Genomic DNA, 14887 nt, shown 5'->3' with positions numbered 1-14887 from the left:
CTAGCAAGACAGAAGCATTGATGTATTTTATTGATACAAGACAGTGAGTTAACAGAGTTCAGTGGTAAATGTGACGGCGATGTAACAAGATTCCATGGCAAGGTACAGTTGAGCATTTAATGCACAGAGGACAGGGTCAGATAAAATGGTCAGGGAGACTCTCCCGTTGAGTCATGAGGTTCAGAAAGAACCCCCTTGTGTTCTGAACTCCTACTCAGAGGGGAGTGCAGGTGCAGCTGGATCCAGACTTAATCCCAGACACAGTTGACAGTTTACATCTAAAGGATTATGTTTGCGCAGTCAGTCCTTTCTGTCACTTCGCTGAGATTTCAGAGTTTCAGTGCTTTTATTCCCAATTTGCTTACCGAGTATCTGATGCGATAAGGATTCTCTCGGCCACGAGGAGTGACCTTGAGAGGCGTCTCTATTCAAGGGGAGATCCTGGTATGCAGCCCACTGCCATAGAGGAGAGCTCAACAGGCCCTGGTCTCTCCACTGTTTATGGAGTGAGGTGACCGACTTGTAGTCGGATTTGCGTACCAGCCCTGTTTCAGTTGGTGCATGCTCAACTAGCCCTCAGCTGCTGAGCAAGATTTATGACCCTTAGCTATTGTGTTGCTGTCTGTCTCCCCAGAGTTCAGCTTCAGCCAGCTGCAGCCATCAGGACCGCCACCTGTGGCTATTGTTTAAGCAGAAGGTGCGGGGGGAGCACATGGGCACACTGAGCTGCTGATCAGTCCAGGTTCTTTTGAGGAATCATGTCTGCAAGTCTTGTGAAAACAAGCCAGCACCTTGCTCTCTGCTGCTTGTAGTGTTGTGGAGTTTGTGAGGGCTAACAGGGATTCAGCATTAAAATGATGTGCTGAATCATGCTAAAGTGCTTTTGGAAAAGAATGCGGACAGTTGGTGCTAAACTTTGTCACGTAAATCTGATGTGGGGACAAAAAGCTAGGCATGAGTTTGTCATTTATTTATCTCTTCTAGAAGTCATTATTAATGCAAACATTAGGAAATATTGTGTATACGGAAAGAACTAGGGGAAGAAAAAGAAATTCCTTAAGATTTATAAAGACGATGTTAAATTCCTTGCTTTCACCCCAGAAATTATGAGGCAAAAGATGTCTGAAGGGAAATTAAATTGCAGGGAAGCTACCAATTAAAATTGAAAAAATTAATAGGTATTCACTTCTGCATTTCTACTTAAATAGCTGCTTACTGTGTACATCTTCTGAATATGTTTCTGCTGGAGGGCTTAATATGCTCCGTTATTCAATATGAATCTCTTCAGTAGGCAAAGAACGCTTACCCCAGAATCTTCTTTAAAGGTATTGCTATTTTTTTTAACATGATAGCAATTTCAGAATAAAGATTACCTGATCTTCTATTTCTATTAGACAGAGAAAATTGTTTTTCTCTGATTATTATTTCATTTTATTATTTGTGTGTGTGTGTGTGTGTGTGAGATTATAGAGATATGCTATGTAATAGTTACAGAACATTCAACATCTTTTTTAATAGCTTCTCAGGGAATCAACTTTTAGCCATTACAATATTTGGCTATATCTTTGCAAAAGCCATAACTATTCCTATCTTGCAATGCTCTGACTTCATATCTCCTATAATCTATGTTAGTTACGGATAAAGGAGATAGTATTTCTTCAGAAGATTCCTTAATCACATTAGCAGCAAAAAGCAACACTTTTAAATCAGTAACTAGATTTATAACTTTTTCATGCTGAGACTAGGAATGATAAATCTCTGTATAGCTTAATAAGTATTGTGTTTGTTTCCTCAAACTGAAGTAATTTCTATATGCTTTCACCAGGGGAACATTAAACCCCTTCTAGCCATTAAATGACTGAAGAAGCATTTTACCCTGCCCCTGCTGTGTAAATTGGTGTAAATAGCTAATATGCCCCTATGTTCAAGGGTGAGGTGCAAACCAGCTGCCTAAAGAAGTCACCCTCCAAGTCCATACATGTACAGGTATGGAAAACTCTGCAAACAGAATGTACAGTTCAGTTATTCTAGTATAGATTAGCATAACTTCGGGCCATTGCCAGCTTGCTTTGCCTTTATTTTGCTTTAGAGAGGTATTGGGTGGATTTGTTTTCCTGGGCCTGAACAAGTAGCTGCTGACAGAAAGTTGGAAGATCGGCACAGACATTTGTATGAACTCCAGCGATTACTTGTTGCCCCCAACTTCCCTCACTGCTTTTGGAGATAGAGAGGGCAAAAATTGTTTTGGAGGTTTTTATGACTGCCTGAGAATCAGCAATACTGTTACATGCTGTGCATTGCGGTGGTACGGACAGCGCACAGCTCTGGAAATACTTTGTTCCTGAACATAGGTCTAGAACATGGAAAAAGACAAAAACTATAAAACTTTGAATCCAGGTTCTTTGATTTTGGATAGGGACAGCACAGGAATTTGCTTCCTTAGCTTAGCATCAGGTATCAATACACTCCTCTCCTTGTATTTAAGTACCCTCATTAAAGTTACTGTGATTAGTCGCACAATTGGGTTAAATGCAGGTATGTCAGACTGTAGCCAGAAAGCTAGACAGAAAGCTCTTGGCCAGGACCTGAGACCATATTACTGAGCTCTGAAGCCAGCTGAGACTCTGGACATGCAGAAATCCCCTGTGGATTAGTTGTGCTATGCACACACTTTTAAAAAGGTATCTGAGCTGGAAAACAGATTAGTGACAGTGAAACAACTGGTGTACTGGGTAGCCTGGGTTTGCATGCGTTTCCATAAAGGGGCAGGTAACAGGTATGTTAGGGTGCAGCCTGTATTCAGAATAGCCATAGGTAGCACTGGGAAAATTCAGAATTTCAAAAGAAATTCATGAAGCTTGTGAGAATCATTCTCAGTTACTAGCTCTTACCAGGGGAAATTACATTTGCTGTTGGTAAGCAGACCTCATTAATCACCACTGTTTCAAAGGCTTGGTTATTATTGCTTTGTAAAGTAATTGCAAGGGTCATACTGTAATGTATCAACTGAAGGAAGGAGGCCGTTCCTGTTTGGGGCAGCAGGTCTTTTCAGCTTGGTACAAGGTGCAAGTAGCTAGGTGTATGGTATGGCCTGACATAGTCCCAATGAAATGAGATTCATGCCCAAGTGTTTGCAAAATCAGGACCTAGTGCCTGGATTCTGTAATTATAGTGGTTGCTTAAAAGCACTTATTCTGTCAAGGTACCCCCATTTTGCAGCTATGTGAAGCCTACAGGAGAGTGGCAAATGTATCTAAATAACCAGCATGTAGTAACTTTGCTGGGAAGCCCAGATGTGAAAACAATAAAAGAACCTGGAAACTTAATTGCAAATCTTTCTGAGTTCTCAGTTGCCTGAATAATATATTCTCTACTGAGAACAAATGTGCACTCAAGACAGAACAGCCTTACAGTACAGGCAGATATTCTCACCTTTGTATGAATTATAATTTCAAAATATCTGAAGGGGTTTTGTGCTGAGGGATTTTCTTCTTCGGTTCTCTTTTTGTGAAAACTCATTTCACCCTCCCCTAAAGATTGTGATGAGGATGCAGCAACATTAGCAATGCAGCTAGCAAAAGATCAGGAGGGTTTTTTTCTTTCTTAAATATTGCTTTGAGTCTGAGTAAAGTGTCTCTGTTTCTTTAAGTAGTAGGAAACGGTCTTTTTTATCTGTAGCCTTTAGATGAGAGAAATCTCAGCTTCTCCTCAATAGCTCAAGAGGTAGTGGGGGAGTCATCATCTTCTGGTAACTTGGTTTCAATCTCCCACTTTGTTGTCTTCCACAAGTAAAATCAGGTCAGTCTCAGAGGCTCATAGCATGAGCTATTTAGATAATGAGAAGTTAGCACTTGGGGGGCTTTGGAAGCCTTTATTTCACAAGAGCCAGCTGAAATAAAGAGCCTCGTATTCTACAGGATAGTTTGCGATTCACAGGCACAGTTCTGAAAAGCTCAGAGACCCTTGCAGGAATGAGCAGTATCTTGCAATTAGGAGTGGAATGATTCAGGCCTCAGTTTTTGCTCTCTGTGTATCTCATGCCAGTGATATCTGCTGTGTGAAGACTGATGTGACACCCAGGTAACTAAGAGCACTGTTTAATCTCATGCTCTTCTAAATTAGAAGTAGTAAATCAAGCAGAAGGAATGCATTTTGCGATAATCACCACAATAGTGATGTACCAGAGACACAGGTCACTGCAGAGCTCATTCAGTTCAAAGAGTCTGGGCCCTTCTCAGCACCCTTCCTTCTTTTGCATGAACCTTATTTAAAGGTAAAGGAACAGCTGTGAACAAGTGCTTGCCCACCATTTCCCAGCAAGAGCCAGGATAAGTCCTAGAAGACCTGGCGACAGTCCAATTCCTCACAGTCCTGTGGTGAATGTAGTCGCCTACTCAGGACCAGAATGGTGGTGCAGCCTAAAGCCTGCCTCTTACAGTGGCTTCCATACACATGGCCAGCCTGAGCACCCAACCAAAGGTCCAGTCAGAGGCTGTGCAAGAGCACACCCTGCATGTCAGATGGTTTAAGGTGCTATCATGGGGCTGTTGTAGCAGCTATTATTGCTGTGCAGGCTGTCCACAGGCTGGAAGTTAGAAAGTGTGCATATTGCAGAAGACACCACCCACTGCAGGGACTTGTAAATGATCACCCAGGAGATCTGGGGCAAAGCGGATTTCTGACTGCCCTCGATCCCAACTTGTGCCCTAACAATTATACAGTATTTCTGTGGTCTAAATGTTGTCAGTATTTGTCCAATAGCATCATAGAATTTCAGTATTTGTAAAAAAATCTTTCAGAAAACAGTTTTGTGGGTAAAATAGCAAGACTTAAGACATTATTTTTATGTGATCAGCAAGATCATTCATTAGTGAGCTCCTCGGGATGGAGATTTCACTATTGCAAGGTACATCTTGTGTATGTGGTGCAGGGACATTCCTTGGGTGTTCATTTGCTCTGACATTTCATGAGCATTCATGAAACAGTAATTAAGGCATGACAAATATCTTAACAGCCCTGAATCCAAACTGTGAGTTTGCTTCCAGGAAATTGGTCTTTTCTGACACGTGCACTTGAACAGTTCTTGGAATAGCCATTAGAAATTGAAGTACAACTGAATCTAGGTGGTGCTAATGAATTAATAGCAATATATAATAACTAAAGGGGGCTTTTTTTGGTCTCTTAGGAAGCAGAGATCCTGAATACAGCTATTCTAACTGGGAAAACAGTGGCTGTCCCTGTCAAAGTGATCTCTGTGGAAGATGATGGGACTGTGACTGATCTTTTTGAGAAAGAGGTAGTTACTCTGGTTTGCCACATTGGAACAGGAGCTGTATGACTCAAAAGTCTGGGTCTTTTCTTTGTACTGACCCAGTAGTATATTGCAAACAACATTAGCTTTGAATTTGGAATTTTCTTTGGTCACATTTGCTACTAGAGTGTCTCACAGGAAACATAATGGCCTGCAGTCATGGACTGGGAACTACTGGGTAAGACACTTGGCCAGTAGAATTACTCTGTATAACAGCTCTAGAGCCTGAATTGCCTTGAAAGATAAATGGAAGGCAATAATATGCTGCTACTCTTAGTTTTGACTCACAGTGTGTATTTTTCTAGCCAGTGGTGAGGACAGAACTTGCAGACACGCCTTTAAGTGCCTTTTTATTACTGAAATGTTAGGGTCAGGCAGGACCATCAGGAAAATGGCTGCTTCTTGAAGGCTTTCAGCTTGTACCAGTGTTACTAGTAAAAGCTTGTAAGACGTCCTGGATATTCTTTGGTTAACTGTCAACACCTGTTAATGATAGTGGAAGGACACAGTCAGCAGTGGTGATTGTGGGAGATAATGGTCGAAAGTACTCCAGCATAGTGACAGAAATGTTGGCTTGTCTACAGCAGCTTTTATCTTTCCACAAACTCAGCTGTGGCTGTCACTTGAGAAGAGGAAATGAGAGACATGGCTACAAATAGAAGTTAAAATCGAATTTTTTTAAAATAACCTGCATGTCACAACATGATTACAAATGCCACCCCTCCAGCTGCTGGAAATCATGTTATCCCATTAACTTTTGTGAACTACATCATATTGAGGACTCGGCCTTTGTGAAATTTGCCTTAGCGTAAAGTTGACTGGATTGCTAAGTTTTCTCCCTGTTATATCAGTTCATTGTAATTTTGATTCAAACAGCTGAAGGTGGTATTTCACTCCAAAGCAAGCCTCCCTGGGCCCCATTAGCTGAAACAGATTCTTCCTAGTGGAGGTTTTTTGCCATTATAGGCAAAGATGAGTGTAAGCACTGTCGTGGGAAACTGCTCAGAGTTTGAGACATACCTGCAGGTTTAGTACCTTTATGTCACAGAGGGAGTGATAACTTGGGATAGGGAATTTGAAGAGTAGAGCTGAGTATAGGCTTAAATTATCTTTCTTGAGCTATCTTTAAACAAGTTGGGGTTTTTTTGTCAAAAATTTGCAATTTTTACACTCCTTGGACTTGTTATAAGTAATTTCTTCATGATAATTTCTTACACACAAGATGAACACAAGCAGTTTCAAAGTCCAGCGTTTTCTTGTTTCCCTTTTAGAATCTACTACTTTGGATTTCTATTTATCTGAATAGGTATACGGTGTTTTCTGATTCATAGTGTCTTTCTGTCTGTCTTAATAGGGAATTTCTATTTATTTATTTATTTATTTATTTTATTTTTTCTTCTATGAAGCCCTTTCAAATCTGGTAAATCTGCCAAATATAACAAAATCTTGGACTGGGTCTAGATTTAAAAACAGAAAGGAATTATTTGGGGTCCTTGTGTTGTGGAATTTAATGGACTAAGTCTTCACTCGCTAACTCATTAACTAACTTCTTAGTTTTTCCAAAGAACTGGAAAAAGATTTGAAAGCAAATATATAATTTGGAAGATATTTTAAAAGATCAGTTTTGTCTCCTGAAGTTTTGGTTTATAAGAATAATTTGGCATGTTCATTGGATATTTGTGCAATAGTTTTGTCTGATACAAATCTGTAGTGGTTTAGTATACAATATGCTCAGCTATAACCCTGGTAAAGAGGTTAAAGTGGTAGTACTGCTTAAGTGTATCTCTGTCATTAATTGTAAGTATATGAATATACCAATAAAGTCTTGTGCATTTAATATTTATATACTCATATATATATATATATATGCACCGCTGCACAGTGAGGCTAATGGTAGGCCCTATGTCAAAATAGGAAATTGCTAGTCAGACAGTCAGGGCTACTGTAAACATCCCCCTAGAGTTCACTCTTCTGCAGTAGGAAGGCAGGTTTCAGCAGCATTAAAATGAGTCGCCGGTTTAAAGTGAGATCTTAATTGAAAATGTGTCCTCAAGTTTACAGTTTACCTGCTCTGTTTCAGACCAAGTCTTATTCAGACATCTTATGTAATGAAGATAAAGATACATAATCACTGGCCTGCTTTCAGCATGCAACAGTAATTAGAGATTCTGTTCTCTGGGCATTAGGGTGGTGAATATAAAGTAGAAGAACAAGTGTGCTTAAAATGCTCACTGAAATATAAAGATTAAGGTTACATTGTGCCTTTACTGTTGCTGTTTTTCAGTGCATCAGTCAGGTAGCATCTAACAGATTGATTATGTCTTCGTGGCTTAGATTTTACTCCTGTTTTTTTGGTGTTGATTAATGATGAGCTTAAGCTCATTCTCCTTGCAGAATTAGTATACTTCATTCTTCTTTTAATTTCAGGAGCCACATTTATTACTCACTTCTTTCATCTTAGACTTCAAAAGACTTTAAAGAGCTGGACCAAAATCCACACCAACTTGTTTTCTGCCAGGCTGTGTCTACATGAACTCGGTTGAATAAATCAGGACATAATTTAGTCCATTGAAACAATATTTTTATTGAATGATCATTATCGAAATGATTCAGTCCACCAAGACAGAGTAACCATGCTAAAAAATGGAGGCATGTTATAGGCTCTGTTTCACAAATGAGGAATCTGAGACACAGAAAAGGTAAGGTGAGGGTTTCCTAAGTGCTATGAAGAAGTTCTGACCACTGAGGTAGATGCTAAAACTCCTAATGACCTCATGAAAAAGAGGGAGATTGGTGAGCAGACTTTTTTTGATGAACTGATGAGGTGGATTAAATTCTCAAGATGATTTAAATCAAGGATGAGGGGAAAGGAAAAATCAACATCTTTTAATCCTTCATTTTGAAAAGACAATGCCATTTCAAAATGTCCATTTTTTCAAGGCTCAACAAAGCCTAAAAGTCTCTTCCAATGCTCTGGGTTTTCAAACTGATGAGTTAATTGAAAATCTGCATTTTGGTTGCCCTGAGATGAAAGCACCTTTAAGTTCATTTTGTTTGATCAGTTAGCTCCAATATATCCTCCGCTCTGTCCAGAAGCCACTTGCCAGAAGTTGCATGATGAATGGTGCCAATGCAGGGAACAGGATACAGTGTTCCTCTGCCCCTTTTTTAATATTATACTGTGAATTGTGTGTTCAGAATCTGTGTGTTATCCAAAATTGCATACTTTTCTAACAGAATACGTTTAGCTTATTTCCTTCTAGAGCATTGTATACTTTTCTTAGAGCTTAGGTATGAATGCAAATGAGAAGCAGGCATACTAACTTGTGTCTGTATTACAAGCGAACTCCTGAGGCAGATGGTGTGAAAGGGGAGTTGTTACTTCTGGTCTCCTTTGCACATCCTAGGACTGACCACAGAGCTGTGGAGCAGTGTCCCACAGGCAGAGGCAGTGCAGGATGTTACAGCGTGGCCTCTCGCTCTGAATTCCCATTTCCCAGAGCTCTGCAACCAGTTCTGGCTGTGGGATGATTGCCAGGCATTTGTGCTTGTCCTCTGCAGAGTCTCATCTTTCTGGCTCTGCGTGAGCAGTGAAGCAGTAATGCTTTATCCCTGCTTGCTGTTTATCAAGCAGCTGTAGAGTTGCAAAGCCAGACTGCTCCAGCCACAGCTAAGTGATAGGAAGTTATTGCGACGGGTGGGTAGCTGCTTTGTTCTGTTCTCTTTGGGTTGTACTAAGAGGGGATGACAATGCAACTTGGCAATTTGTAAAACATTACTGCAGACTATTAACACTTAGTGTGGTTTTATCAGTGGTAAAATCACTTATTTTTAATCAAGTGACAGACTTTACAAAAACTGAAGTGTCAGAGCATTTTAAATAGCCTGAAGCAGGCAGTGTTTTAAAACATTAAACTTTTAACAGCTGTTTCTTTTCCTCCTTACACTGGTGCACTTCAGGGAAAAATGGAAGTCTTCTAATGTCAGTGGAGTGACAGAGTAAAACTCAAAGGGAGAAGATAATTGGGAGTCCAGGATTTTATCTGCTCCTTAGTTTAGCGTTGGCAGTTTCACAGTGCTGCAGATTCCACAACCATATTGCTAGTGGCAGTCCATTTGATAATTTTTTTACAAATCGTCCTTAGGTATGTGTGATTACACTAGTTTTCAGTTCCAGCTTTCAACTGGAAAAGAAAACACAGCTGCAGGTCAAAGGCATGGGCCCCCAAAATGGAGGTACTGCAAAGATACACAAAAGTTTGAAACAAGGGAGTATGAAGAGTCCCGTTTTCCCTGTGGTCTCTCAAGCTTAAGACAAGCTAAGAGTGATTTGAGCCAAGTATTCATGCTTTCCTGGTGCTTGCTCCAGTGAATTAGTGGAGGGAGAAAGGAGGACAGAAGGAGGAGAAACCATCTTGCAGTGTGGGCAAAGCAAAGTGGGGGAGGAGGAAGAACAAGGAAGAGCAAGCTCCTGTTTCTATTAAACTAGCTAACCAGAATGTGCAGTATCACATTCTTTGAGGTTGTCACATGGGTTTTGCTCTCTCAGGGTTCAGAGGATCCAAATAGAAGGAAAAAGCAGATGTAGTCAGCATAGTTTGTTCAATTTCAAAGAAAATACTTTCCCATCAGCAAATGGGATTTTGTCTAGATTGAACGCTAACATAGAATATGGTTGTGTAGGTCTGAATTTTATAATGAGAAAATCTCTGCCTTGAGGGTTTGGTGAAGATCGAGTTAATGCCATGGTTTTCCACAATATAATGTGCTTTCTCTCACCAGCTGAACTGCCTTTTTCCATCCCAAATAATTTTGATCTGTCTTGAAACAAGCATTTAAGTCAGCAAATAAATGTTTTTATTTTCTGTGGTGTCTAAACATTTCTTTTTGATAGAAAATGATGAAATCATGTCCTGTCATTTCCACTCAGTTTCAGTATTCCTGATAATAGATTTTTTCTGAACTTTTCACTTTAGGATGAAGCCACAGTGAAAAAGAAAATACTTTTTCTGATCTGTTCTAGTAATCCGGAGACAGGACAAACTCAGAAAAATGCACTATCAAAAAAAAAAAAAGTTGTAATAATAACTCCTGAATTCAGTCCCTGTACTGTTGATGTTGGTTATAAAGGGAGCAGGAACAATTTTAATCCCTCTCTGGTATGAAGAGCAGGCATGGCAAAGATGAGTTCTGAATGTAGAACTGATATAGCAATCCTGCATCTCCCAGGAATCATCTGAAACTCACCTAAAGCTGTTGAAGTTACTGGATTTGTCTCTTTCATATTTTGCTAATTCATAATTCTGATGTGAATATTGAGAAGTAACAAGGTTTTTGTGGAGCTGTTTTCCTCTTTGTAATCATCCATACTGAAAATCCCAGTGTGACTGCTGCAGTTGCTGTTGACAACAGTTTATATTTATGAAAGACTATAAGCTTATGAGATACAATACTTCTCTGTAATGGAAAAAATCACATAATTCCTGAATTGAGACTTCCTCACAATTCTATAGAAGATACCCAGAAATCTGTCTCTTTGTGTTTAATGGGAAACAATATGTGTTCTTGTAGAGCCAAGGATGATAATCTCTTTCTCTAAGTGTTTCCATTCCTTTATTGAGAGGAATATTTCTATATCCATTAAAAGAATGAGGCAAAATCTGACCAATATCCAAACCGTGATGCCAAAGGGGATCTGAGTGAGCAGATTTAATAATTTGCTGAACCCAGCCAATTAATGTCCCTAATACGTTAAACAATTGCTAAGGTGTAATTGTGCGAGTGTTTAAAATTAACTGATACAGAGCTGCCATCACTGTCTTTCTGCTGGCCATGAGTGCACATGAGTGAAAATGAATCAGGTTTTTTTGGTGAATGAGCTGTCTGCCTGCTCAGCTCATTGCTCCCTGACCGAGTTCATTTCAGATGCCACCACTGGGAAAGTGACACTGGAGTGGGAATCAGTAGCTGGGGGTGAGAGGTGGCCAGGAGTGTTTCTTTCTGTTGTGTATTCTCTTAAATGACATGTGAAATTACAGCTTTGCACAGGCATTCCCATGCTGTCACATCATTAGTCTGATCCCCTCCATGTAAAAGGCTTATCCTGGCCCCTGTGCCTGTGTATCTTCCTAGTGAATATGCTCAGAAACTGTAGTGAAGAAGATCTTCAAGTGGCTCACCTGTTTCTGAGCGTCAGATTTGTACAGCAAAAGACACCCATGTAGGAATGTCAAAATCACCTTACTGTTTTCAGCTGCTTTCAAAACCCAACACTGAATCCCCATATTGAGAAACACTCCATCAACTCAATGAAAAGAGGCTGGCTGATGTCTAGAAAAAACGTGCCGAGGAAGTAAGGAACAGACAAGCTGAATACAAAGGGAAATTATTTTTTTCTGCCGCTGGGCTAGGGCAGCAGTATGTGACTGAAGCACATGTTATACATATAAAGGAAAGGTACATTTGGCTTGTATCATCCGATGGCACCTGTCTGCAAAACATGGACATGCATTAATGATTATAAATTGTGATTCTTTCTCTTAAGAAGTTCCTCTAGCTTTAAGGCACTTCGTGTTCTTCAGTTCTAGTGGCGTCTGCTGCTTTCTTTTAGAAGATATGGTATTTATAGCTCTTTGTGCCTGCTCTAAGCCATCCTCCAGATCATGACACAAAACTGTGTTGCTTTGTTACCACACAGTAAGAAGTTACGATAGGCCATATATGTTACTGTCTTCTCAGCCCAATTTAAGATTTTTCTGGACATATACAGCATAGCCACTACATTATTTTTTGCTTATCATTTGCAGGACTTCCCAGATACTGTGTTAGCTATGGAAGGGATTGGTCTTATTAAAATAAAAATACACATGATGGTATTTTCAGCTGACTTAATATGCCTAGATCTCGGGACTGTATCAGTACTATATTGGTTAATATTAGCTGAAGATGAGGCTAGTGATCTTGGTGTTAGTCAAGAAACTGCTGGTCAAATCTGAAATATCATGAGTCTTAGCTGTGGGATACTTGGAGGACTCCTAGAGCTCTCAGAGGCAATTGGAGCTTACTTAGGGCATACATATATGAAGGAGAAGGGAGTGTTAGGGAGGCTAAGAGGTCAGAAGGACATCATGATGCCAAACTGGTAATCATGTTGAGTTCTCTCTTCTTCATTGCTAATGAAGAAAGGAAGTATGCTCTAGTGGTTAAACCTGGGCTGGGGTCTGGGGCGTTACATATTCTAATTAGGTCTCAGTATACATACAGTGTGTGACACTTGATTTTCATTTCATTTGCCTCTGCCTTAATAAGATTGGGTAACAATTGGATAACCCATTGGATGGGTTTACAGATGCTGCATTGAAATGTGCTGGTTATAGCGTGGGCTCTGGCATATGCTTTCAGCTGTGACATCGGTGTGCTGTTGTGATCTTTGGCATGTCATTTATTTGATCTGTCTCAGCATAGACACATACATAAGATGTATAATGGTTCTGAATTACCTTGACAGATAAAGAGCATTAACACTAAATCCTTGATAAATGCATTGAGGTCTTTACATAAAATGTACTATCCAAGCAACATCATTATGATTGTTAATAATAAACACAACCCTAACTAGGGCAGAGCACAGACTTTTTAGGAAGCACTCCTGTTAAATTTAACTTAATCACAGCACATAAAAATTACCATCATGATAAAGTATTAGTGGCTGAGTAAGGATTTAGAAATATTTCTAGATTTCTTATGTAACAGAGTCTGTGCAGGTCTGCTGACTGAAGATTTCTTCCCTTTCATCCACTGTCTGGACCATTTTGCATTAATTTCTAGGACCTTCTTGAGGCGAGCATGTAACCCTCTTTGCCTGAAGCTTAAAAGGCAAGGACTTCGTACATCAGGCCACAGGCTAAATGAATTGACTTAGGCAAGGTAAATTTCAGATCTTTGTGGCTGATCCACTGAGACAGGGTACTTCTCAAATTATTTTTCTATTCTGCTTTAGGCTGACAATCATGCTCACTATTTACTAGACCAAGGATTAATTAATAAGGAGAGAAGAAACGTAAACACAAATCTGGAGGGTGACAAGTTTTCTTGGTACCATGCAGAGCGGAACTTGAATTTCTGAGTGCGGGCCAGAGCAGTTCTGAATTCAGCAAGGAATCTTGCAGATCAGTGTCCTGCTACTGCTGTAATGGTGAAATATCTGTATCCACAGAGCAGGTTATCATGTCTCTCTTCCCGTCCATGTATGTGCAGGAAAATGAACGTAAAGACAAGGGATGGGAAGTGATGTGTCCACCTTTGGATAGACTCCTCTCTCCAGTGCTTGACTCTGTTAGCTGCTGTTGTCACTGCCGTTGTCACTAACGTTCAGCGACGTGAATATGCAGCCCACACAAATCATCTTAACTCAGCCTTGTCTCTCACACCTGTGGTTCTCCTGTAGTGGCTATCCAGCTGTTCCATACTGTCTGTTGCTGTTGCTTTTGCTTTTTTCCTGTGCTTCCTGTGTCTTAAATATTTTTCTCTTGTGTTTCTGCCCTTACTATACCCTTTGGGTTGCCAGTTTTTAGCCTTCTTATATCAGTCCCATTGCTAAACTTTTCTGACAGCTTTGAGAAAATAAAACATCTAGTGGTATCCTAATGTCTTATGAACACCATTGGTTGCATGTCTAGATGCTGCAGTTCCTTATTTAAGATTTGCAGAAGTGCTCAACTTCCACTTAGGGAGCTATGTCAGCTTGGGCAGAGCAAATGTATCCTATGAAAGATCAATTTGTCCTTTTCCAGAGATGTTTTTGGTGTGGCATAATCAAATTTTAAAAATTGCTATCCTTAAATACCTAAGAGTGAATATGTTCCGAGGCAGATGTTTTTGCATTGTTTCATTCTGTCGAGTGCAACATAGTCCTGGCTTGTGCTCTCAGCTCTTCCCTAGCTTTTCATAGTGACTTTTGGCTACCCATTTACTTGTTCTCTTTGCAGTTACTTATAAAATTGATGTAGTACTTCTGAAGGATTTCCAAGAGCTAAGAAAGTAAACAAGTAAAACACACCTGAAAAGTGCTTTGAGATCTCAGAATACAAGATGTTACCCGAGTCCAGTTTATTAACAAAAATATTTACCTGTAGTAGTTCTTATGCTTTACATGTGACAGGATCTTGTCTATTGCCTTTTCTAAGACTGGCATGCGTGTTGTATTTGTAGGTGACACCAGTGCTATTGCTTTTCCCACATCAGCTACCCATAGAAATGCTGAACAGCTTTCCTGTTTCAGCTTTGTTTTGCAGCATCACCTTGTTTAACTGGTTATTGGATGATAAGCCTGATTTCTGAAGCTATTTGGGCATTCAAACCCAATTAATTTAATTGGGAATTAGAAACCTAATCACCTACAAAAACTGGCCTTTATGGCTCTTCAGTTTTAGTTGAAAGTGTAACTGTGTATTTAGAGCAGGTGGGTATTATAGAAAGCTGATGTTTTCTCCCAACTTCTATAATCTCTTCCATATAATAACTATTAAAAATAACCTGATCATTTGCAAGTAGGCAATTATTTTGCAGCTGTAAAGG

This window comes from Falco biarmicus, chromosome 1, assembly GCF_023638135.1.
Source record: "Falco biarmicus isolate bFalBia1 chromosome 1, bFalBia1.pri, whole genome shotgun sequence".
Taxonomy (NCBI): Eukaryota; Metazoa; Chordata; class Aves; order Falconiformes; family Falconidae; genus Falco; species Falco biarmicus.
The sequence above is the reverse complement of the archived record's forward strand: the minus strand, read 5'-3'. Positions refer to the sequence as shown.